This window comes from Hibiscus syriacus, unplaced genomic scaffold (genome assembly GCF_006381635.1).
Source record: "Hibiscus syriacus cultivar Baekdansim isolate YM2019G1 unplaced genomic scaffold, ASM638163v2 tig00111807_pilon, whole genome shotgun sequence".
NCBI classification, from domain to species: Eukaryota; Viridiplantae; Streptophyta; class Magnoliopsida; order Malvales; family Malvaceae; genus Hibiscus; species Hibiscus syriacus.
Window position 1 is genome coordinate 320,181 of NW_024063185.1, and position 23,803 is coordinate 343,983.

The 23,803-nt window shown below is 33.6% G+C and overlaps 2 long non-coding RNA genes across 3 annotated transcripts; one reads left to right on the top strand and one right to left on the bottom strand.

Annotated features, from left to right (window-relative positions):
- The first annotated feature begins 3,745 nt into the window (after positions 1 to 3,745).
- Positions 3,746 to 20,787, top strand: LOC120170996. Its single transcript, XR_005520836.1, has 3 exons — positions 3,746 to 4,010; positions 8,018 to 8,021; positions 20,775 to 20,787. It is a non-coding gene; the product is annotated as an uncharacterized LOC120170996 (long non-coding RNA).
- Positions 6,224 to 7,572, bottom strand: LOC120170997. Of its 2 annotated transcripts, XR_005520838.1 has the most exons (4): positions 7,357 to 7,572; positions 6,871 to 7,119; positions 6,645 to 6,700; positions 6,226 to 6,414 (listed from the first exon to the last, which is right to left on the bottom strand). It is a non-coding gene; the product is annotated as an uncharacterized LOC120170997 (long non-coding RNA). The 2 variants fall into 2 exon arrangements; XR_005520837.1 differs by lacking the exon at positions 7,357 to 7,572 and having other exon boundaries at positions 6,224 to 6,414; positions 6,871 to 7,340.
- Positions 20,788 to 23,803: the final 3,016 nt, after the last annotated feature.

Consider the following 23,803-nt stretch of genomic DNA (forward strand, 5'->3'; position numbering starts at 1 on the left):
GTCAAAGCAAGGCTTGAGCTGTATACCATATTCATTTTCAACCTTCAATTTTTATTTTCTTTATTTTTCTTTAAATAACTTTTTATTATTTAATCCTTTTTACCAAACCCCCTTTTTACTACTTATCACATGGTTTAAGCAATTCAAACAGAAAATTGGGAATTTTCTAAGTCCCTGAGGATCGACCCTTACTTCTCTTTACTACGTATTTCCTTTATTTATTAATCAAGAAGAATGAATTTATTTGACATCAAAACTACAGTTGTCAAAATGGTTCAATTCCCCTTAACCAGGATATTGAGTTATCCATGTGCATTGCGTGCCTAATTTAGCTTCTAATATTCTCTCTGTCCATAGATTATTTCATGACTTACAATGCACTACTAACTTTTTCCTCAAACTTCTATGAATTTCAGGCTACGGTTGGCAGTGCTAGGTTGTCTGGTGGACTCTACATTTTTCAAGGGAAACTACCTCCTAAATGACAAGCTTATTCAAGTTGTTCTCCTCAACCTTCAAATTTATCCATTGTTCCAAATTCTTCTCAAGAAATTTTCTATGGCATTTTATGTTAGGTCACCCAAATTTTCATTACCTTGCAAAAATGTTACCTACTCTTTTTATTAATAAAAATCCAAAGCTGTTCACTTCTGACATTTGTCATCTAGCAAAAACAAAAAAACAAAAGGTTCTTATCATCCTTCCACTCATAAATCCTCTCAGCCCTATTATTCAAGTGACATTTGGGGCTCTTCAAGACTAAAAACTTTAGATGGTTCTAGATGGTTTATCACCTTTATAGATGATAATTCAAGAACAATTTAGATCTTCATAATGTGAGAAAAATCTAAAACTGAAAACATCTTTAAAAAGTTTCAAAATATGATAGAAACTTAATTTGGGAGAACTATTCGAATCCCTCAAACTGATAATGGGAGTGAGTACTTCACTAGAACCTTAGGACCATACTTTTAACAAAAAAAGATTATACATATCAGTTATTGTGTTGATTCTCCTCAACAAAATGGGATAGCAGAGAGAAAGAATAGACACCTTTTAGGAGTAGCTATATCCTTGTTATTTTCCTCCAATGTTTCAAAACATTACAAGGGAGAGGCTATTCTTACTGACATATATTTTATTAATAGGATGCCTAGTAAAACTATAAATTTTAGATCCCTAAAGATGTCTTACTTCGAACTTTTTCCCACTTCAAACCTCTTTCTTCCAATCTTCCTTTTAATGTCTTTGGGTGTACTTTTGTTTTTGATAAAAATGAGAGGCCTCATTAAAAACCACCTTCATAACTATCAAGCTACAAAGGTACCTCAAAGGACATTGGAAGGAGTAAAATAGTGCCTCAAATTTTATTATTAAAAAAGAATTTAAACCATTTACAGCTCCAATTATTACAACCAGATCCACTACAATCTTAATCACATCCCTCTGAACACCAAAAAGTTACCCGAACAAAAGATACAAACCAATTATCCTATACCCTTCTTCGTCAACCTATCAGCCTCCCAATTGACACTTCGCTTAATAAACCTAATAATTATACTATGTTCTAAAACACTATTGATAATTTTCTTTGGGTTACTATTTTTGTACATATTCCTAATCCCTTTAGGTCCAAGTTAGATCAACGAGTTTTTAAGTGTATTTTCTTGGGGTTTCTTCTACCTAGAAGGGTTACAAGTGTTACTATCCCACCACAAGAAAAACCTTTGTTTCCATGGATGTCACTTTCTTTGAACATCAACCTTACTTTACCAAAACTGCCATTCAAGGGTAGAATGCGACATAATTTCAGTTTTTTGAAACTAGACTAGCAACAAATTTCTTTCTAGACCAACAATCTTCCTAACCAGCTAACCCTACTGCATCATTACCTTCAAACTAACAACCTTCACCTATTTATGGTCCAATTTTGTTTTATAGAATAGCAACCCTCTTTTCTAGAACAACATACCTCATTTTTTCTAGAACAATAATCTTCTTTTCCAGAACAACATCCCTCATTTTTTCCAGAACAATAGCCCACTTTTCTATAATAGCAACCCTCATTTTTCCTAGACTAGCAGTCTTTCTTACCTCCTCCAAGCTCACCAGTAACTACCAAAAGGAACGAACCTATTCAACTTGAAAAAAAGGGAGCTAAGTGTTTATAAAAGGAGGTAAAGGCCATCCATAGGAGCTGCAATACAACCTGGAATATGCCAAATGCTAGACTCAAGTCTAATAGCCTCAGAAGATTCACAAGGTAAAGGATCATCACAAACTGAAGCTCCTATTCCTTTTTCTGACAATGTTGATCTATCTATTTCTCAAAGAAAGGGTGTGAGAAAGTCTACTAATCACCCAGTTCAAAGATTTGTAGCCTATGGAAACTTGAAGCCTTCATTTAGGGCATTAACTGCCCAACTTGACAAAGTTGTTATTCCTAAAACTATAGAGGAAGCTTTAGAAGATCCAAGGTGGAAGAAGGTTGTTGAAGAGGAAATCAATGCATTAGAGAGCAATGAGACATGTATATTAACAGAGTTACCACAAGGAAAGAAACCAGTTGGATGTAAATGGGTTTTTACAGTGAAATACAACTCAGATGGAAGCATTGAAAGGTACAAAGCTAGACTAGTGGCTATGGGATTCACACAATCCTAATAAACTACCAAGAGACTTTTGCCCCAGTTTTTACAGTGAAAAAGGGAGCTAAGTGTTTATAAAAGGAGGTAAATGGGTTTTTACAGTGAAAAACAGTGAGGGTCTTGCTATCATTAGCAGTAAATGAGGACTGGATACTTCATCAATTCGATATAAAAAATGACTTCCTAAATGGAATACTTGAAGAAGCAGTGTAAATGCAAGTTCCATCGAGAATGGAAGAAAAATATGATCATAAAAAGGTTTGCAAGTTGAAGAAATCTCTCTACGGTCTGAAGCAATCCCAAAGGGCATGGTTTGACAGATTTACAAAAGTCATTATAAAAAATGTCTATAAACAATGCCAAGAGGACCATACCTTGTTCGTAAAGGTAATACAAAGTGGTAAGAAAGCTATTTTAATTGTTTATGTTGATGACATTATGATTACTGAAAATGAAAATGATGAAATAAGAAACTTGAAACAAAGGATCTTGGCAATCTCAAATATTTCCTAGGGATAGAAGTAGCTAGAACAAAGGCTGGTCTGGTTATCAATCAAAGGAAATATATCCTTGATTTACTCTCGGAAACTGGGATGCTAAGGTGCAAACCAACAGATACTCCTATGGAAACCAACCTCATGCTAAGAAGGAAAGAGACAGGCAGTCCAGTCAACAAGGAGAAGTATTAAAGGTTGGTTGGGAAACTCATTTATTTGTCTCTTACAAGACCTGATATAGCTTTCTTAGTTAGTATTGTGAGCCAACACATGTGTGATCCTAGAGAAGAACATCTTGAGGCAGTGAATAAAATTTTGAGATACCTCAAGTTTACTCCTGTACATGGTTTATTTTTCAAGAAAAATGAAGACAAAACAGTTAAAGTTCTCACTGATTCAAGATGGACAAGGAACTGACATATGGAAGGTCAACAAGTTGTTATTGCTAATTTGTGTGAGGAAACTTGGAGGAGCAAAAAGTAACCGTTTGTAGCCAAGAGTAGTGTTGAGGTAGAATACAAGACAATTGCACTAGGAATCTATGAAGGAATATGGCTACAAAGACTCGTAACAGAATTGGGACTCAGTGATTCCAAACAATTTGAGCTACAAACTGATAGCAAATCAACCATTTTGTATAGCCAAAAACCCTGTGCATCATGAAAGAACTAAACATGTTGAGATAGATAGACACTTCATCTCTGAGAAGGTGAACAATGGAGTTTCTAAACTCAAATTTGTCTCTACTAAAGATCAGCAAGCTGATGTTCTCACCAAGGCCCTTCCAAGAGTTACATTTGATGAAATTACATCCAAGCTGAGACTCTACAATATATACTCACCAGCTTAAGGGGGAGTGTAGGTTGTAGGCTATAAATTGGAACAAATTACTGAAAATTAAGAAATTTAATTCCCTAATTCATAGATGCTGACTTTTAGGGATTTTACCATGATTTTTTGATTTTGTATATTTCCTAGAATAGACTCTCTTTGTAATCTATAAATAGGCAATATTTTATCAATAAAAAAATAAATTCAATTGAGAGAAACATATACTCACAACTTAGAATCTGGTTCAAACACAACAACAACAACAACAACAACAAAACCCTATTCCCATATGCAATGGGATAAGGGGAGGTAGGTTAATAGGCAACCCCCAACACCAGGTTGAGAGCAGCTTCCGTGGAAGACCTCTGGCAATTCAGAAAATTAAAAAATACAAATTAAATACAATGCATGTATAAATAAATAAATAAATACATACATAGTTGAACAGTCTTCATATGCAGTCATTCATATGCGCGCCTGTAATGGGAAGTAATCCCTGCAATAAACTATGCCTAAAAATCTGCATATAAACAGAAAACGTAAGTCCTGGATTAATTTAAAAAGAGGAAACATGATGAGAAAGATACACGCATGTCAGCGCTAGCAAGCTACGAGAAGGAATAAAGTCAAAATGGATTAAAACCTAAACTAAGGCAATGGAAATTACAACAAAGACAATTAAAAAGAAGACAGAGATGCTACACCCTATGGTTGTTGACCCATACTACTCGGCTACCCTGGTCTTAAGTCTCCATACTTTCCTATCAGAGGTCATGTCCTCGGTAAGGGATAAATCCTTCAAATCAGATCTCAAGCAGTCTACCCACTTCCTCTTTGGTCGTCTTCTACTTCTGGCACCGTCGACTGAAATTGACTTTACCCTCCTGACCGCATCCGACGGTTGTCGCCTAAGGACATGCCCAAACCACCGTAGTCTTCCCTCCCTTAATTTTTCAGATACATGCACTTCCCCCAAGGACATCCTAATAGCAGAGTTTGGTGTCATGTCCCACAGAGTCCTACCACATGTCCATCGGAGCATTCTCATTTCTGCGGCCTCCATCCTCCTTAAGTGATCCTTCTTGATTGCCCAACATTTTGATCCATATAGCAGCGCTGGTCTTATTGCCATTCTATAAAATTTTCCCTTGAGTTTTAGAAACATCTTCTTGTCACACAAAACCCCAGTAGCAGCCCTCCACTTTAGCCATCCCGCCTTTATACGGTGTGTAACGTCATCATCTACACCCCCATCTTTATGCATCATAGACCCTAGGTACTTGAAACAATCCTTTTAGGGGAGAACGTGTCCTTCGATGCATACTTTTACATCTTCATCGTTTTGGTTCCCACTGAAGTTTGAACATAAATACTTTGTCTTTTCAATATTGATCCTTAGACATTTTTCTTCCAAAACAGTCTTCCAGGTAGCAAGTCTTCTATTCAGTTCATTTTTTGTTTCAGCAATTAGGACAATGTCGTCAGCGAAAAGCATACACCATGGAACACCGTCTGGAGTCGCACAATAGATGTCATCCATAATCAAGGCGAAGATGTAAGGGCTAAGAGCCGACCCCTGGTGGAGTCCTATTTTCACCGGGAATGCCTCGGTGTCGCCAACTGTAGTCCTGACGTATGTAGTAGATCTAAAGTACATATCACGAATCGCCCGGATATAAGCAGTTGGGATCCGTCTCGTTTCCAAGGTCTTCCAGATCGTATCGCGCGGTACGCTATCGTACACATTCTCAAGGTCAATGAACGCCATGTGAAGATCTCTATTTTTTCCCCTATATTTCTCCATAAGCCGTCGAAGTAGATGAATCGCCTCCGTAGTAGACCTGCCTGGAATAAAGCCAAATTGGTTTTCGAAACCTTAGTAACCTGTCTCAACCTAGTTTCTATATAGACCTCTGCCCAAGATTAAGAATGTCAGGTAACTATTTAGACTCATCAATTTATTTCTATTTTCATATATCTAAAATAAAAGTATTTGACAGTTGACACATCGAATAGTAAATCATAATTACTTTTCATTTTATTCAAGATTTTTACAGGTTGAACATTCTCTTTTCCATGGTGAAGTATCAACAAGGATATACTGGAAAATACTTTATTACAACTGCAGAGCTCTATGTCAGTAATAGTATTAATCCGGGAATACACAAACCTGTACATACAAAGAGAGGGGAAATATGGTGTACTCTTCTTGTGTCATTGGTAAATGAAATCTTAATAAAATGTAAGCATAGAACATTTAATCCCATAGCAGAACTCATACCTTGAGCTAAACTACTTCGAACATCCTCCCTAATTGTAATAAAGTTTTGTACTGCAACACTGCATTTGTTTAAAGCAGTATCCTCATTTGAATTGTCATCGAGTACGGATTGATATGCAGTGAGTATTTTTTCTGGAAGACCTCCAACAGCTAATTTCTGAAGGTAAGATGACCAGGAAAAGAAACAAAAAATCACAAACAAATAAGCCAAAGAAATGTCTAGCCATAAAATAATACAAACAAAATGGCTAGAATAAAGTGGAAAGATAGGATGAGAATTGAATAATTAAATTCTTAATATTCTCACTGCATGAGCATCCCTCTTCATTATCTTGATAGGATTCGAGTTTTTTCCATTGTTCACAGACGGAGGAGGTAGATTCTTACCGAGTATTTTATCTTTCTCGAGAACCAAAAACTTTTCTCTCTTCCCATATGTTAACCTGAACATTATCATATAAATGCAACGAAAGTTTTTCTTACGAAAGTGATAAAGCAACCATTAAAGAAAAAAAATTTAATCAAACCATCAGACCAGTAGTCAAAACCTCGAGTAGCTAATCCATCTGACACATGCAACGAAGTAACTAGTCAAAGTTGAATAATATGTTACCAGTCTGGTTACTGCTTTCTTTCCTTTCTCATCACCATTGTCATACACATGTTTGAGGGCTGCAGGAAGAACTTTCCAGAATTCATTCACAAACTCACCTCCTTTCCGCATGCTATTTTGCAATATGTCATTAGCCAAATAGAGAAAAGAAACCCGCCTGTCTTTCTGGGAAGGGCTGAATAATTTATCTCATGTTTCAAAAATTTGTTTTGCCTTCTTCCGGTGAGTAATACACCATCGAGAACAAATCTGAATCAATGTTAACAAAATTCATGCTAACACTATATAAGAAATAAAAGGTATATTCAGCAAAAATGAGATGGTGTTTTTTTTGGGGGGAGGGGGTGTGGCTGCAAATTTTCATGCAAGAATTATTCCTTCTCACTGAAGCTATCTACTTAGAGAGAAAATTATGCTGAGAGAGGTTCATATGCGATAGCTTTAATCTATACCAAACAAGGAACTATCAGAACTCAGACTGCTTACCCCTGAGAGTAAAAATTTGTTCAAGAGTTTTGAAGCACACACTTCAAAGGATTACATTACTACATACGTGGCCATATGTTGGGCATGCAAAATATATGATTATAAGACATTTGGTTGGAGACAAATCAATTGAACAGACTCAAAGTAATTCAAAAATCAACAATAATGTCAATAACAGGTCTTCAGCAAAATAAACATCCAATAACATCAATATCCCCAAGAAATTCCAAAAGTAATCAATCTAAGAGCTGTGCAAAGATGGTTAGATCACTGAAAAGGAAAATCAGAGCCGCTGAAATTTACATAAATTTATTATACTTTAAATTTAAATGATATGAGTTTGGCATTTGATAAAGTAATACTTCATATCCCACAAGTAACAGAAAACGGCTTAAATTTACAATCAAAGCTTACTTGGAGATTAAAAGAAAAAAATCCAATAAGATTATTCACATTGTAAAACCTCCAAATCATGGTACCAAATGTCCCAAAAAAAATGATAAATACCTTGTGAACTAAAACTGAAGAAACCACAGACAAAGGAATCTAACACAATCCTAGAATGAAAAAAGAAAAATAAAATGATACTGAAACTCTTTCATCAATTATCCCATTCTACCATCAATGGCTGCACTAAAAAAAATGCATCAAACAAGCCAAGATTAGTTGGAGATGATGTCCAAACTAATTTCAACAGTACTACACAAGAAAGCAATCCACACCACTCCTAAATTTCAATGAAGATGATCATTGAAGAGAAAAATTAAACATGAGCACCCACTTCATATCAGCCATTCTGTCTGAATAGTTAAAAGTTACTGCCTAGAGGAAAACAATAGAATAGTGATGAAGCAATTGATGACAATCTAAGATGAACAGCCATAGGTCCAAAGTAAAACAGCTAAAGACAGCACAGGTATGTAAAAATTTGCCCAAAAAACAGACGATTCACAAATAGAACAAAATTCGTGAAGTGTCAAGGAACAAAGGCAAGTGATACAAGTGAAAGAAGACAAATTAAAAACAAAGAAACAAATGTTAAGAATCCAACCAGAACAATAGCTTCAATAACAGAAAACTAGTTAGGATGAATTTATGCAACAGTTTCTACTTTCTAAGCAGAACGGTTGTGCAGTCATGCAAATTGCAGTACTGAATTCATGCATAGCTACTCCCAGACAGTAAGAAAATAACAAAAACATGTGGCTGCAATAAGGGAACCGCAACATGATAAATCTAAAAAAGCCACATCAGCTTACATCATAAAAAAGTATATGCAAGGTCTTCACGAGGGAAAAGATACACGATATATTCTCAATCAAATCTACATGTTTATACATAGAAAATGCCTATCTAAACAAAAACAAGATAAACAGAAAAAAATTCTCTTCTTCAGTTATGAATATAAAAATTGACTAGATTCCAGTAGTCAAGACTCAAGAGTGTTAATATAATTATATAACACTAATGGAAATGAGAAGTAAAGTTTAGACAACTTCTCAATCAGTATCTTCCCATCAAAAGCATCGTTTCTAATCTTGCTGCTTAACAAGCTTCACAAAGCCTGCAATAAACCCTTTTAGTTACAAGAATTTAGAAGGGATAGGAGTCAGGCAGCAAAGAAAACCATAGTAAAAATAAAGTAAAATTACCATTCAAAGATATTCTAAGAGTTCAAAATGAAAAAAAAAGAAAACAAGAAAGCTCTTTATATTATATGATTGGATTTTAAGGGCGTAAGGCGCACTGAGGCACAAAAGGTCTTTGGAGCCTAGGCGTAACATGCTTTTTTTATGTGAGGACTCACTATTTGTTTTATATGATATAAGTCAAGTGTAAACTATATTTTGTACTCAAAATAACATGATAAATAATATTATAGTTCTTTAAAAAATCTAAATATTCAATATAATTGCACTGTCAACTAACAACAAGCAACACACAAACATGTTTTGAGTTGTGACACTTTAACAAAGTAGCAAACAACTACATCAATACATCACCACTCCAAATCATCATCATCCTCGTAACTATCTCCATCATTGCCATCTTAGTCTTCATTTTCACCAATATCCTCTAATATCTCATCATCATTATCCATCGAAGCCGAAGTCGGAGTGGGAGCTGATCTAGGAGTAGAGTTAGAAGCTACACCTTTTCCTTTGCCTAATTTGGAGGAAGATTCAGAACTTTCATTTATAATCCTTGATGCTTCAGTCAAATAGATTGGATCGTGTGCTCCAATAGCTCTACTAGCTTGACTCCATGTCAAATCATCATCATCAAACACAAAATTATCTTCATTGTCAGTGTCATCTTTTATTCTTCCAAGTAACCACTCATTACTTTTGTCAACATCCTCCAAGAGAAATCATTCAATCGACTTTGTGTCAATTTGTTTCTATTTTTGTATGAAGCTGTAAAAAGCAAATTTTTATACATGTTATTAAGTAATTAAACACTAAATGTTATGACATGTGACAAAAAATATACAAAAAAGAGTTTCTTACTAGTTTGAAAAACACTCTATTTCCTCTTCCAACTGGTGGCACTACAAGTGAGACTAAGAATTCCTTTTGGAGATTGAGAGCCGATGCTCCAAATATAAACCACCAATCCGCTGTTAAAACAAAAGCCAAACATCGTATAAGCTTTAAAAACTTAAATTTAAGTTGGTGTCTAGTGAATTCAAAAACTTTTAAATATAAGATAATATTATAACTTCCAATAACTTTTAAATTTAATACCTGGAGATTGTTTCTTCCTTAGTCTAATGGTCATTGGTAAGCCGAAAAGACCTTGAGCATTTTGATATATCTCTAGTTCTCCAATGATCTTGTCTTGAATTTCAATATTTGAATTCAACCTTACAATGCAATCAAATAAACCCTTCATAACTTCTTCACTTGATGTCTCGGGATTATCATAATGAAGATCTGAGTTTAAAAAATAACCATCAGCATGCAAAGGTCGATGAAGTTGGCAATCCCATCTTCTATCGATATGTTCAAAAGCTCGTTTGTAGTGCTCATTCTTCATTGCAAAACTCTTCGAAATAGTCTCCTTAGCTCTATCCATAGCTTTATAAATGTACCCATGGGGAGTTTTTTTCTCTCCAATAACTATTCGAAGAACCTTTACAAGAGGCCCCGATAACTTAAGAGCATACACCACAACTCAACAACTTGCACTCACTATGAATGATAAGGCCAAGACATCGAAGGTAACAAAAACGTTACTTTATAATAGCAGCCGATAACTTGGTTTAATAAAATCTATTGTCTTAGGAAGCCAAAAGATGATAATGGCCTTTTCATCAAGAAAATCCATTAGCCCAATATAAAATGCATCTAATAGATCAGATTGTTGTTATAAGCATTTATCAGCTAACTAGAGGTTTTGAGTTTAGCAGTATTTTGGTTTGCTGGTATGGGCCTCAGTCATGGTCCATTCAGTTACTACATATACTCTTTAGTTCACATTACTTGAGTTTTATAGCGAAACATAATGTTTTAGAAACCGTTTCGTAGTCAAAGGGAAAACAAAACATAATTTGCCTCTATCTCTTTGGATTGACAATCTTGGAAGGGAAAAAATAAATTGATTTGAATTTTAAAGAAAAATTGAGTCATTGATTATTCTTAGAAATTTGTGATTGAGTTCTCCCTGAAAATTTTCTCTCAATCAACAGTATAGGGGTTCGAATCTTGACGATTGCGAATAGAGCAAACTGGATTCGGAAGGTTGCGTTTGCCTCTACAGTATCCGATTCGAATTAGTCTATCAATAGATCGGATACAGTGGTTATATATAAAAAAGCAATTTAAACTAGTACAAGTCGTTTTATTTTAAATGAAAAAAAAACTACTTTTTTCTCATCTTCTCCTATTTTCTTTTATCTTCTTCTTCTTTATTATTTCTCTCCAAACCATAAATGAACACGGATTTTGACCACCACACTGGCTGCCATTTTGACTACTACCGACCATTGTCGTTGGAGGTCGATGACTCCAAAATTTTTTCACCAAATTTGTCTCAATATTCTAAATATTCATTTAACCAAAATATACCCGAAACTCCACGGATTTAGCATTACCATCCGTGTTGATACAAATATTAAATAGAAACTTCCGTCCTCCCTATAACCCAAAAACATCACTCATTTGACATTCCCTAATCACCTCTTGGTTTCGTTGCATTTTGGTGTCGATGTACTTTGTCTTCTTGGATGCAAATGACAAAGGTTGGAGTAAATAAGGGATTAGACTTAAAGGCGTGTATCCATTACTTTACGGCTTTATGCTCTCATGCTTGTTTTGTCTTCATATTTCTTTTTCCAGATTTTTGCAGTAGGAATCATTCACTTGCACCCGCAAACATCCAAAGCTTCATTTCTTCGTTTCCAGGTAATTAATAAAAAATAATATTAATAAATTAATATAGATAATAATAATAGTAATAAAATATTAATTAATACCTATGTGGTAGTTCATAAATTAATCAAAATGTCATTTCACCAAAAAGTTAAAGAAATAACGGTAAGCTGATTGAAAAGTTTAATGTAGTATTCAAAGTTAAGTGATTAAATTGAATTTATTTTAATTTTAATGTTGAAAATAAGAGTAAAAAATAGTTAATGTTCAAAATCTTGATGACTTGAGAGTGTCATTTATCATTTTCTATGAAAGTCAAGTATATTTTTAAGCGATAAGTGTTATATGACGTGCTTTGATTAATTAATTTTTCTTCTTCTTAAAAGAATATTAACATTTAGGATAAAATACTAATGAATTAAATTTTAGAAAAACAGGGATTCTAAACAAATTAAATATCATTATAGAAAAACAGGGATTCTAAACAAATTAAATCGCTATTTAGAAACATTATAATTTAGGTGAAAACAGTCCATTAAACCTTTTAAAACATTTTATATTTATATATTAAGTCATTTTATATAAATATTTTTTATTTATACATTTAAATAAACTCAATTATCACACGGATTAATTAAAAGAATCGTTATTATTTTTAGAAATAACGAGCTCAAATATAAATAATTATAACAACTATCAAATAATTAAAAATATTTAAAACAAATATTACATTATAATCGATCTACAATTAATTCATGGGTAAAGTATAGTAATGGTCACTGAACATTTTTGAAGCTTGCATTTAGGTCCCCAAACTTTTAAAACTTGCAATACAATCCCCCAACATTTAATCCGTTTGCAATATGGTCCCCTTCGTTAAACCGCTGTTAGAAGAAGATGACATGGCAGTTTGATACCGTTTGCAGCTATGAAAATTAGGGTAAATTATATAAATGGTCACTGAACTTTTCAGACACTTGAATTTAGGTCCCTCAACTTTTAAAACTTGAGTGACTGAAATAGGAGAGATAAGAAAGTTGAGTGATGAAATGTGTAGTTTACCCAAAAAATTAAAAGAATATTACTGAAACGGCACCGTATAACATTTGGGAAAAGATAAATGAGTTTTAAACTCAAATCACCGATAAGTCAATGAATTATTTTTCCAAAAATCACATATTAGGTTTATTTTGGGTTTTTTCGGATTAGGATTATTTTTAAGAGTATTGATTATTGGTGGATTAAAAAAGAGGGAGAAAATGAGTCGATCGAAGGCTTGTTCAACTATAGTGAACGATAAGTTTTTCTTCTTGATGTATTTCAAAGTTTCTTTGATGTTTAGATTACAAATGCCGTATAATATTTTTTATTTTGAAAATTTATAGATTTAAGTTTAAATCTTGGTTAACATGAAATTTTTTAGTAAAAATATTTCTGATGTTTTGATTGAGTTGTATTCGGTGATTTTTTTTATTTTATTTTTTTGATGTTTTGATTGAGTTGTATTCAGTGATTTTTTTGATTGAATGGTGGAGTATGCATGTGTAATAGTTAAAAATAAATTTATTTTTATAAGAATTTGTATGGAGTATTTTCACTAAGGTTCCCATGCCCAAAGTTTGGTCAAATTCGTCAATTGTGGGTTGTGTTCTGATCTCAACTCTCCCTTGCTTTAGGAGACACGTTGACCCCCTCAATCGAGACCACCATCATGCTAAAATCCAAAATGAGAGGCCCTGCCTGAAAAATAAAATAATGTTATTACCCTTTTTCATGTTTAAAAAAATGTTTTCATCCCACAACAAATTCTTTAGCCTTTACTAATAAGGATTCATAGTGAGCCAAAGAAATATAAGAAGAACTGGGTCTTATCTTAATCGGTCAGACACCAATCCAGGTGTGATATTTAATTTCATTTGTTGTAGCTTCTTCATTCTGGCGTTGGAGTCACATAATCAGTACATGACTAACACCTATAATATATTTTGTTTGTACGAAAGAATCTTCAATGCCACTCTAGTGGAGGACTGAGTGAACTCATTATTTTCTAATCAATATAAGCATGCGGGAGCTCCTTAACTAAAACATAAAATTATCAATAATAATGTTTGGTAAGCAATTATGATATAATATTTGATAGGGCAATTTACGAGATAACTGGTTAAAATCTATTAATCTTTGCAGGGTGACAAATATGGTACAATTTTTTTTGACATATTTACTTGAATTAACTCCAGTGAAAACGTCATGATTAAAGAATTTTAAAGGTGGGGAATAGTCATGGGAATCGATTAAGTTGAAAGCTTGAAATGCCTTGATATCATTTCTTTCATGATGGTGGGGCATGCATGTGTAAATGATGCCAAGTTCATGTGAAAATTGATTGTTACTATTCTGAAAATTTATAGATTTAAGTTCATGTGTTAGGCATTTATGATTTTGGATTTATAGGTGGGGTATACATGTGTAAATGGCGTTTGATGGTATTGAATATTGAGTTCTAATTTCTTATTTTTTTTTCAGATTGTATTGCATGTGTATTGGGTACTGAGTTTGAATAAAATATTGTAAACATGGATGCTATAAATATTGGTTGTTGGGACTTAAATGTGAAACATTTTTTTTCATGTTTGTTGTTTGGTTGTTAGAACTTTTAGGGAGTTGTGGTTAGGGGTGTGCATTATCAGATATCGGATATTATTCGATCCAAATTTTTGGATATAAGCCAGGATATCAACACCGAAGAGTATATTTCAGCCCCAACTGCTTACCATCTTTAAAAAAATCCAAACAAAGCTAGTATAGGTTTGAACTATAAATTTTATTCTAGACAAGTTCATGGTACGATGAAGTCTGCTAAATACGTGGTGGTGTTGCTTGATCCCGTGATGCGGATGTGCTATTTTTGAGAAAAAAGGCTTATATTAGACTGTGAAAATCCCCGTATATATCATGTTAGAACTTAATATAGTTGATCACCCAACTAGTTTGTGTTTTTGGGATGATTGATCATATAGCTGAACATGATATTAGAGTTTACTAGTTTGAATCATGAAAACTTGTTACCCTGAATAGACATAAAGAGGGCTTAATATTCATTCTCTTTGTTCAAATATCGAAGAATAGGTAACATTTGTACCAGGTTAAAAATATTTAAAAAAAAAATCAACACGCCTTAAATCAAGTTTTGCACATCAGGAGTAATGGAAAAAACAATGTTATACAAGAAAATACTTTCAGCTATGGTGGATCTCCTCCTATGTTTGGTTGCACACCCCTAGTTGTGGTCCATATTGTGTTAGAACTTTTCATGAATAAAATACTATGCATACTTTTTTATTCTCATTGTGAATTGAACTTATGTTTCTTTTCCTTTTACACATCTTAGTCCTATTATGCATATTGTTTTATTTTCTTTTTTAGTTTAACTTACGTTTTTTTTTCATTTTACTTCTACTGGTCAGAAACTGTTCATAATGAAACATCAGAATCTGAAGGTTCTGATTATTGGCCATCTAAGCATGAAATGTCTGAATTGTGGATATTGAAAATGATGTGTATGATATAGTTGAAGAAGATGATATAATATTTGTGACTAGTAGTGTACAAGAGAACCTAGGATTTATGCCTAATCATACTGCACTAGTTTATGTTTCTTATGACAGTGATAATGATGTAGAGTCATTGCATAGTGCTTATTCTTATGATAGCACTGAAAGTAGTAAAAACAAAGATTTCCTGAGTTTAATACTGAGAAAGATATATCATGCTCTAGTTCAAAGAAAAACCTCATATTTGCTACTAAAGAAATCTTAAGAGATGCAATTAGGCAGTATGGAAGGGTTGTAAGGTTTAGCATGTCATTTAAGAAGAATGATAACCGAAGAGTGCAAGTTGTGTGTAGTAAAGGGAGTTGTTCTTGGGTATTATGGGCATCTAAGTTGAACCCTAAGGATCCTAATGATGACACATGGTAGATTAAGACAATTAATAATGAACATAATTTTCAAAAAGGCATAAGAAATCAAAGGTTGATATCTGCCAAGTGGAATGCCAAAACGTTTTTTTGTAAAATTTAAGACTGACCTCACGTATTCAATTGTCTCACTGCAGTAAGATATTAGATAAGCTTATGGAACTTATGTGTGTTTAGTAAAATGTTCTAGGGCTAGAAAATTGGCTATAGAAAAGGTCTTAGGTTGTTTTACAGAACAATATAGCAACATATATGAATACCTAGGAGAAATGAGACACTCAAATCCTGGTACAACCACAATATACAAGTTATACAACAGACTCTTCGTTAGGTTGTACATGTGTTTGCAGGGTTGCAAACTAGGGTTTAAGAATCACTATAGACCCTTCATTTCTCTTGATGGATGTTTTCTGAAGGGTTATTACCAGGGTTACATATTAGCTGCTGTGGGAATTGATGCAAATGATTGCATTTATCTCATAGCAGTGGCAGTTGTGCAATCTGAAAATCGTGATATTTGGTAATGGTTCCTGTAATTATTGGGAGAAGACTTGGACATATTCAACTCTCATCATGTCATATTTATGTCTGATACACAAAAGGTAAAAGTTTATCATTTATTTTCTTTTTTTAGGAAGAAGCCATATTTTTTTGTATTCAAAACCATCTATAAAAAGAAGGTTTACATCATTGTTCCAACAAAATATATTGCACAAGTCTCAGCTGAAACTGATTTCTAAAAGAAAATGAGGTTGATATGTCACGCCTTGCAATGCAAGCAGTGTCGTATGTATTTTCATATGATGAAAAAGCTGAAAATCAGATTAACCTACAAAGCATCTGGCTCGCAGGTAGAGGCAAACAATATCTCCAAACAAATCATCATCAGTGCCTCAATAATGTCCCTCTAACAATAACGTGAAAAATATAAAACATAAATATCAAATGGCACTCATGAATGAACTTTCTTAGCCAAACAAACTACCATCCCCAATTCCCCTTGTTGCCACTCCTCCTTACGTTGCTCTTATCATTTATTTGCTATTTATTGATTGTACTTGTTTATTTTCTATTTATGGCTCTTGATATTTATTGGTTGTACTAGTTTTGAAATGTGGCAGGGACTTGTTGACTCAATTTTGAAGTTGTATCCTAATGCTGAACATAGAACTTGTGTTAGGCATTTATACTCAAATTTTAAGAATGTAGAGGGCTATAAAGTAAAAGCATTGAAAGATTCTTTGTGGAAAGCTGCAAGGGAAACTACTATGAGGGATTTTGATAGAGCCATGTCAAAAATAAGAGGGATGTCAGATGATGCTTATAACTGGTTAAAGTCAAAGGATGCTGCCATGTGGTCTAAATCTCATTTTTCCACAAGGTCAAAATGTGACCTCTTATTAAACAATTTTTCAGAATATTTCAATAAGGTATATATAATTTCAAAATTTATTTACTGTAAATTCAATGTTATTTTCATTTTACTAATGTATTTTGACCCTTTTATATTACAAGATGATTCTGGAGGCAAGAGACAAGCCTATCTTGACCATGATGGAGATTATTCGTGCGAAGATGATGAATAGAACTTCTAGAAAGGGAGAAGATATTCAGAAGTGTTGAAAACATTTTGATATTTCGATATAACAAATTAAGCTAAATGAATTTTAAGATTTTACAAATGATTTTCTAAGGTATATTCGAATTAATTAATTGGATATCAAATTATTACTCCAAGTCTTTCAAGATCAATTTTAATCCTTACTAAATGTGTAAAATTGTGATTTGTACTTAAACTATTTTTGAAACAATTTTAACAAAGTATTTTGAACCAAAATCAAGCCTTAAATCAATTTTTCAAAGGCATGCACCGATGCATTAATCCATGCATCGATGCACCATTTAATAAATTGAACATCGAATGCATTTCATGCATTGATGCACTCTCTATGCATCGTGTACTTGGGTTTTATTAAAACATCGAATGCATTTTATGCATCGATGCACAAGCAATGCACCGATGCACTCAGGCTATTTTCAAACATCGAATGCATTTTATGCATCGATGCACACTTGGTGCACCGATGCACTAAGTGTTCCAACGGTCAAAATATTTGAATTTTACACTGATGTACCGATGCACTATGGTCATGCATCGATGCACCGACGCTCCCAACTAGTTTTATTAATTGTTTTCACACAATAACGGCTCTATTGACTCCACTAATCATCCCCAACGTTTAGAATCATTTGAAGGTGTATTTAAACAAGCTTAGAAGCCATTGTTTAATAACAAGAAACATCAAGCAACTAGAATCAAGAGATAATCAAAGAGAAAGCATCAAACCTCAAGTTTGAGCATTTTAAAGCCTATTTTTCATTCAATATTCATTTTGCTTTCAAGAACACTTATTGTGCTCAATTGTATTTATTCTCGAGTGTTCTTTCTTTGTTCTAGAATTATGCAAACATATTTGCCTAGTGAGGGTTTTTCTTGTAAGTTTGTAAATTTGTAATCTTCTCTTTGAGAAAAGAGTGTTCTCAAGAATTGGGGTATATTCTTGAGGGAGTTGTAAGGTTATCTCTTTGGCCTCAAAAGAAAGAACAAATTAGTGAATTTGTTGGAAAATCCTTAGTGTGGATAGCTAAGGTTGTGGACGTAGACTTTGGTTGATAAAGTCGAACCACTATAAATCGCTGTGCAATTACTTTCAATTTTCTGCAAAAGCTTCCACCAAAATTTTTATTACCAATTCACCCCCTCTTGGCCGATTCCATCGATCGATTAACTCAACAATTGGTATTAGAGCCTTACTCATTTGAAGGTTTAATCGCCTCTTGAGTCGATTCGGGAAGAGTTACATCGATTATCAAGTCATCAATGACCTCCGCTTCAAATTATGACTCCGGTCTCGATTCGATGCCCGTCAATAAGCCTCCTTTCTTCAATGGAGCTAACTATGCCTATTGGAAAAATAGGATGATGTACTTCATTCAAGCAAGTGACATGGGAGCATGGAATGCCGTAGAAGAAGGATACATCAAGCCTCTTTCTCATCCAAGATTGTGGAGTGAAGGAGAGACAAGAATGTTCCAGCTCAACTTTAAAGCCATCCATATCATATTTTGTGCTCTTGGACCAGATGAATACGGAAGAGTTTCATCTTGTACAACCACCAAGGAAATATGCGACAAACTTCAAGTCACTCATGAAGGTACCGATGAGGTAAATAAATCTAAAATTAGTATTCTAACGCATAGCTATGAAAATTTCAGGATGAAACTAAATGAAGATATCAAAGCTATGACGAATAGATTTTCAACGATTGTCAATGGTCTTAAATCATATGGAGAGATCATTTCAAATGAAAAGCTTGTGAGGAAGTTAGTATACTCCCTTCCAAAATCATGGTAATCAAAGAAGACGACAATCATCGAGTCTAAGGACCTAACGTCCTTAACTCTTGAAGAACTAATCGGTTCCCTTCTCACTCATGAAATGATACTTGAAGATGAAGTGGACCTCGATAAGATTGACGAGACACCAAAGGAGAAGAAGGAGAAGAAAAACATTGGAGTTGCTCTCAAATCCACAAAAGATGAGAGTGATTCGAGTGACGATGATGATGATGAGGAAATGGCATTATTTGCCAAACGATTCAGAAAGTTGATGATGCCCAACCGAGGAAGAAAATTCAAACCTCATGAAGGCTTCAAAACTGAATCGAAGGAGAAAGACTCGATCATTTGATATGAATGCAAAAAACCGGGGCATGTCAAATATGATTACCCACAATTGAAGAAAAAGGGTCAATCCAAAAAGAAGCACAAGGCTCATGTAGCTACATGGAGGGATGAAGAAGGTTCCGATAAAGAGGAACAAGAAGTTGCAAACTTGTGCTTAATGGCTACCGGGGAAGATTCTAAGGTAACCTCTAACTCATTCGATTCGGATGAATTATCTTATGACGAGTTATTAGAGGATTATATTGATTTGGCTTCGGATTATAAGACTCTATTTTCAAAATAAAAAAATGATATTTCAAAATTGAAAAACGAAAATAGTCTTTTATCCAAGACCAACAATGAGCTTGAAAGTAAGATCAAAGAATTGCAAATCAAAATTAATGATTTTGAAAAGAAAAATACTGATTTGCATAACTTACTTTCAAAAGTTCATGATGATCATCAAAAGAAGATTGATGATCTTAAAACTTCTTTTAATAAGGTTGGTACAAAAAGTTTTGAAAAGGGTGAGAATTCAAAATCCTACTTTGTTAAGAAAAGTTTTAGAAACTAAAATCATAGAAGTCCTCAAAGAACTTCAAATGGTAAAATCATTAGAAGTATATGGGTTCCTAAAGAACTCATTACTACTAAAGATAAAAATATCCTTCATAAATGGACACCTAAGGGGACAAGGATTTTAGAAACTAATGAATATGGACCCAAAAGAATTTGGGTACCAAAAATTAGAAATTAATCTATGTTTGTAGGAAAAGGAGCATTGCTACAAGGCACGGGAAACAAATCCAAATTCATGGTACCTTGATAGTGGATGCTCGAGACACATGACCGGAGACAAAAGCCGGTTCATAGAGTTTAACATCAAAAATGGAGGAGAAGTGACTTTTGGTGATAATTCAAAAGGTCACATTGAAGGTATTGGTACTATAGGTAATATCTCTTCCATACAAATTAAAAATGTGTTATATGTGAATGGTTTAAAGCATAATCTTTTGAGTATTAGTCAATTATGTGATAAGGGATTCAATGTCATGTTTGAAATTAATGGTTGTAAAGTCATTGACATTGCATCTAATCGGATTATGCTTGTTGGTCATAGGATAGGAAACATTTACATGGTGCATTTAGATTTTATTAATGTGACTAATTTATGCCTAGTTGCTAAGGATGAGCATGATAGTTGGTTATGGCATAGGAGACTAGGACATGCTAGTATGAGTGTTTTGCAATGGCTAATTCAAGGTGATTTAGTTCGATGGTTGCCTAAACTAAAATTTGATAATGATAAAATCTGTGATGCTTGTGCTAAAGGAAAACAAAAGCGAGTTTCTTTTAAATCCATTAATGATGTATCAACTAGTAGAGTATTACAATTTATCCATATAGATCTTTTTGGGCCAACTATAACTACTAGCTTGGGTGGAAAACAATATGCATTTGTCTTGATAGATGACTATTCTAGATATACTTGGGTTCTATTCTTAAGTACTAAAGATGAAGCATTAGAAAATTTCATCACATTTTCAAAAGTAATCCAAAACGAAAAAGGTTACTCTATCACTAGTGTTAGAAGTGATCATGGCACTGAATTTGAAAATCTTGGATTTAATGAGTTTTGTAATTCTAATGGTATTAGCCACAATTTTTCAGCACCTAGAACCCCTCAACAAAATGGAGTTGTTGAGAGGAAAAATCGAACTTTAGAAGAAATGGCTAGAACCATGATTTGTGAAAATAATTTGCCAAAATATTTTTGAGCGGAAGCCACAAATACCGCTTGTTATATTATTAATCGAGTAATGATTAGGCCATTTTTAAAGAAAACTCCATATGAAATTTTCAAAAATAAAAATCCTAACATTAGTTATTTTCATCCTTTTGGATGTAAATGTTTTGTTTTAAACAACGGTAAAGAAAATCTTGGCAAATTTGATGCTAAAAGTGATGAAGGAATTTTTATGGGTTATTCCTTACATTCTAAAGCTTATCGTGTATTTAATAAAAGAACTTTATTTGTAGAAGAGTCTATACATGTTGTTTTCGATGATAATCCCCTTCCGAGGAAGGATTCTTGTGTTAATGATGATGTAGGTATTGTACAAGCAAATGACGTTAGACATGACGTTGGAGAATCATCATCATCAAAGGAGGAAACGAAAGATGAGGAATCTCATGATCCTTTAGAGAATCCAACCATTGAAGAAAGGGAAGTTTCTTACCCCAAGAGAGTACAACTATGTCAAGGATGGTGAAATTATAGGTGATCCATCCAAAGGGGTAACTACTCGATCTTCTCTTAGAAATATTTGTAATTATGTTGCATTTATTTCATGCATAGAGCCTAAGAACATCAAAGAAGCATTAAAATATGAACATTGGATTATGGCTATGCAAGAAGAGTTAAATCAATTTGAGAGAAGTAAAGTATGGACATTAGTTAAAAGGCCTAGTAATAAATCTACTGTAGGTATTAGATGAGTATATAGGAATAAGCTTGATGAGAGTGGTAATATAGTGAGAAACAAGGCTAGACTTGTTGCTTAAGGGTATACTCAAGAAGAGGGCATAGACTATGATGAAATATACGCTCCCGTAGCTAGGATGGAAGCAATTAGAATGTTGTTAGTATTTGCATGTTTTCATGAATTTAAATTATATCAAATGGATGTTAAAAGTGCATTTTTAAATGGTTTTATAAAGGAATAAGTCTATGTGGAACAACCTCCAGGTTTTGAAGATTCAAAATTTCCGGATCATGTTCTTAAATTGACAAAAGCACTTTATGGTTTAAAACAAGCTCCTAGAGCTTGGTATGAAAGATTGTCAAACTTTTTAATTGAAAAAGGTTTTTCAAAAGGGAAAGTTGGCACTAAATTATTTTTAAAACATAAAGGTAAATATTTATTAGTAGTTCAAATTTATGTAGATGATATAATATTTGGTTCTACTAATGATGTTCTTTGCCAAGAATTTTTTAAGCTAATGCAAAGCGAATTCGAAATGAGCATGATGGGGGAGCTCTCATTTTTCTTGGGACTCCAAATCAAGTAAAGAAAAGATGGTATCTTCATCAATCAATCTAAGTACGTCAAAGATATGCTCAAGAAATTTGGACTGGAAAATGGCAAGCCTCATGACACTCTAATGAGCTCTTCAACAAAGCTTGACTTAGATGAAGAAGGTAAATGTGTAGATGTTAAATTATATAGGTCAATGATTGGATCTTTACTGTATCTAACTGCAAGTAGACCGGACATTATGTTTAGTGTTTTCTTATGTGCTAGATTTTAATAATTCCCTAAGGAATCACATTTACTAGTTGTTAAGAGAATCTTTAGATACCTTAAGGACACTCCTAGTTTAGGACTTTGGTGTCCTAGAGACTCTAGCTTTAGCTTGCATGCCTTTTCTGATGCGGATTATGGAGGATGCAAATTAGATAGGAAAGCACAGCCGGTACTTGCCAATTCCTTGGAAATATGTTGATTTCTTGGTTTTCAAAGAAACAAAATTATGTTGCATTATCTACCACTGAAGCGGAATACATTTCAGCCGGTAGTTGTTGTGCACAAGTTTTATGGATGAAACAACAACTTTTTGATTATGGAATTGAAGTAGGTACTATTCCTATCAAGTGTGACAATACTAGTGCTATTTGTCTCACTAAAAGTTCCATCCAACACTCTAGAACTAAGCACATTGAAACAAGACATCACTTCATTAAAAACCATGTCACTAAGGAAGATGTAGTTCTAGAATTTGTTGATACTTTGCATTAATTAGCGGATATCTTTACAAAACCTTTAGACAAGGAAAGATTTTGGACACTTAGGAGAGAATTAGGTTTGACCAACCTATCTTCACTTAGTGTTTAAAATAATTTTAGCACTTTTAAGAATACATGAAAAATGCTTATAATAATAATTTTTTATTGCATTCTTTGCTATTAGTTAGGGGGAGTTTATGCTGCTTGATGAAAATTAATTTTATGTTTAAATGAAATTTAAAGGATTAATTTGATTGATTGATCATGATTAATCTTCAATATATGGTTTGCCAATACCACTAAATCTAATTAATTTAGCATTTTAAGTGTTTAAAACGGATTTTTGACATTTCTGTGCTTTATGCATCGGTACACTTAACAGTGCATCGATGCATCCCTTTGAATGTGCATCGATTTATCATGTTGATTCACCGATGCACGCCTTGAATGTGCATCGATGCACAAGGTCATGCATCAATGCATCCGTCGGGTTTTGGGTTAAAATGCCTCATTTTCTTATTTTCTCAAACCCTAAAACTAAAAACTCTCCCACCGTTCATCCCTCTCTCACTCTAAATCCTCCTC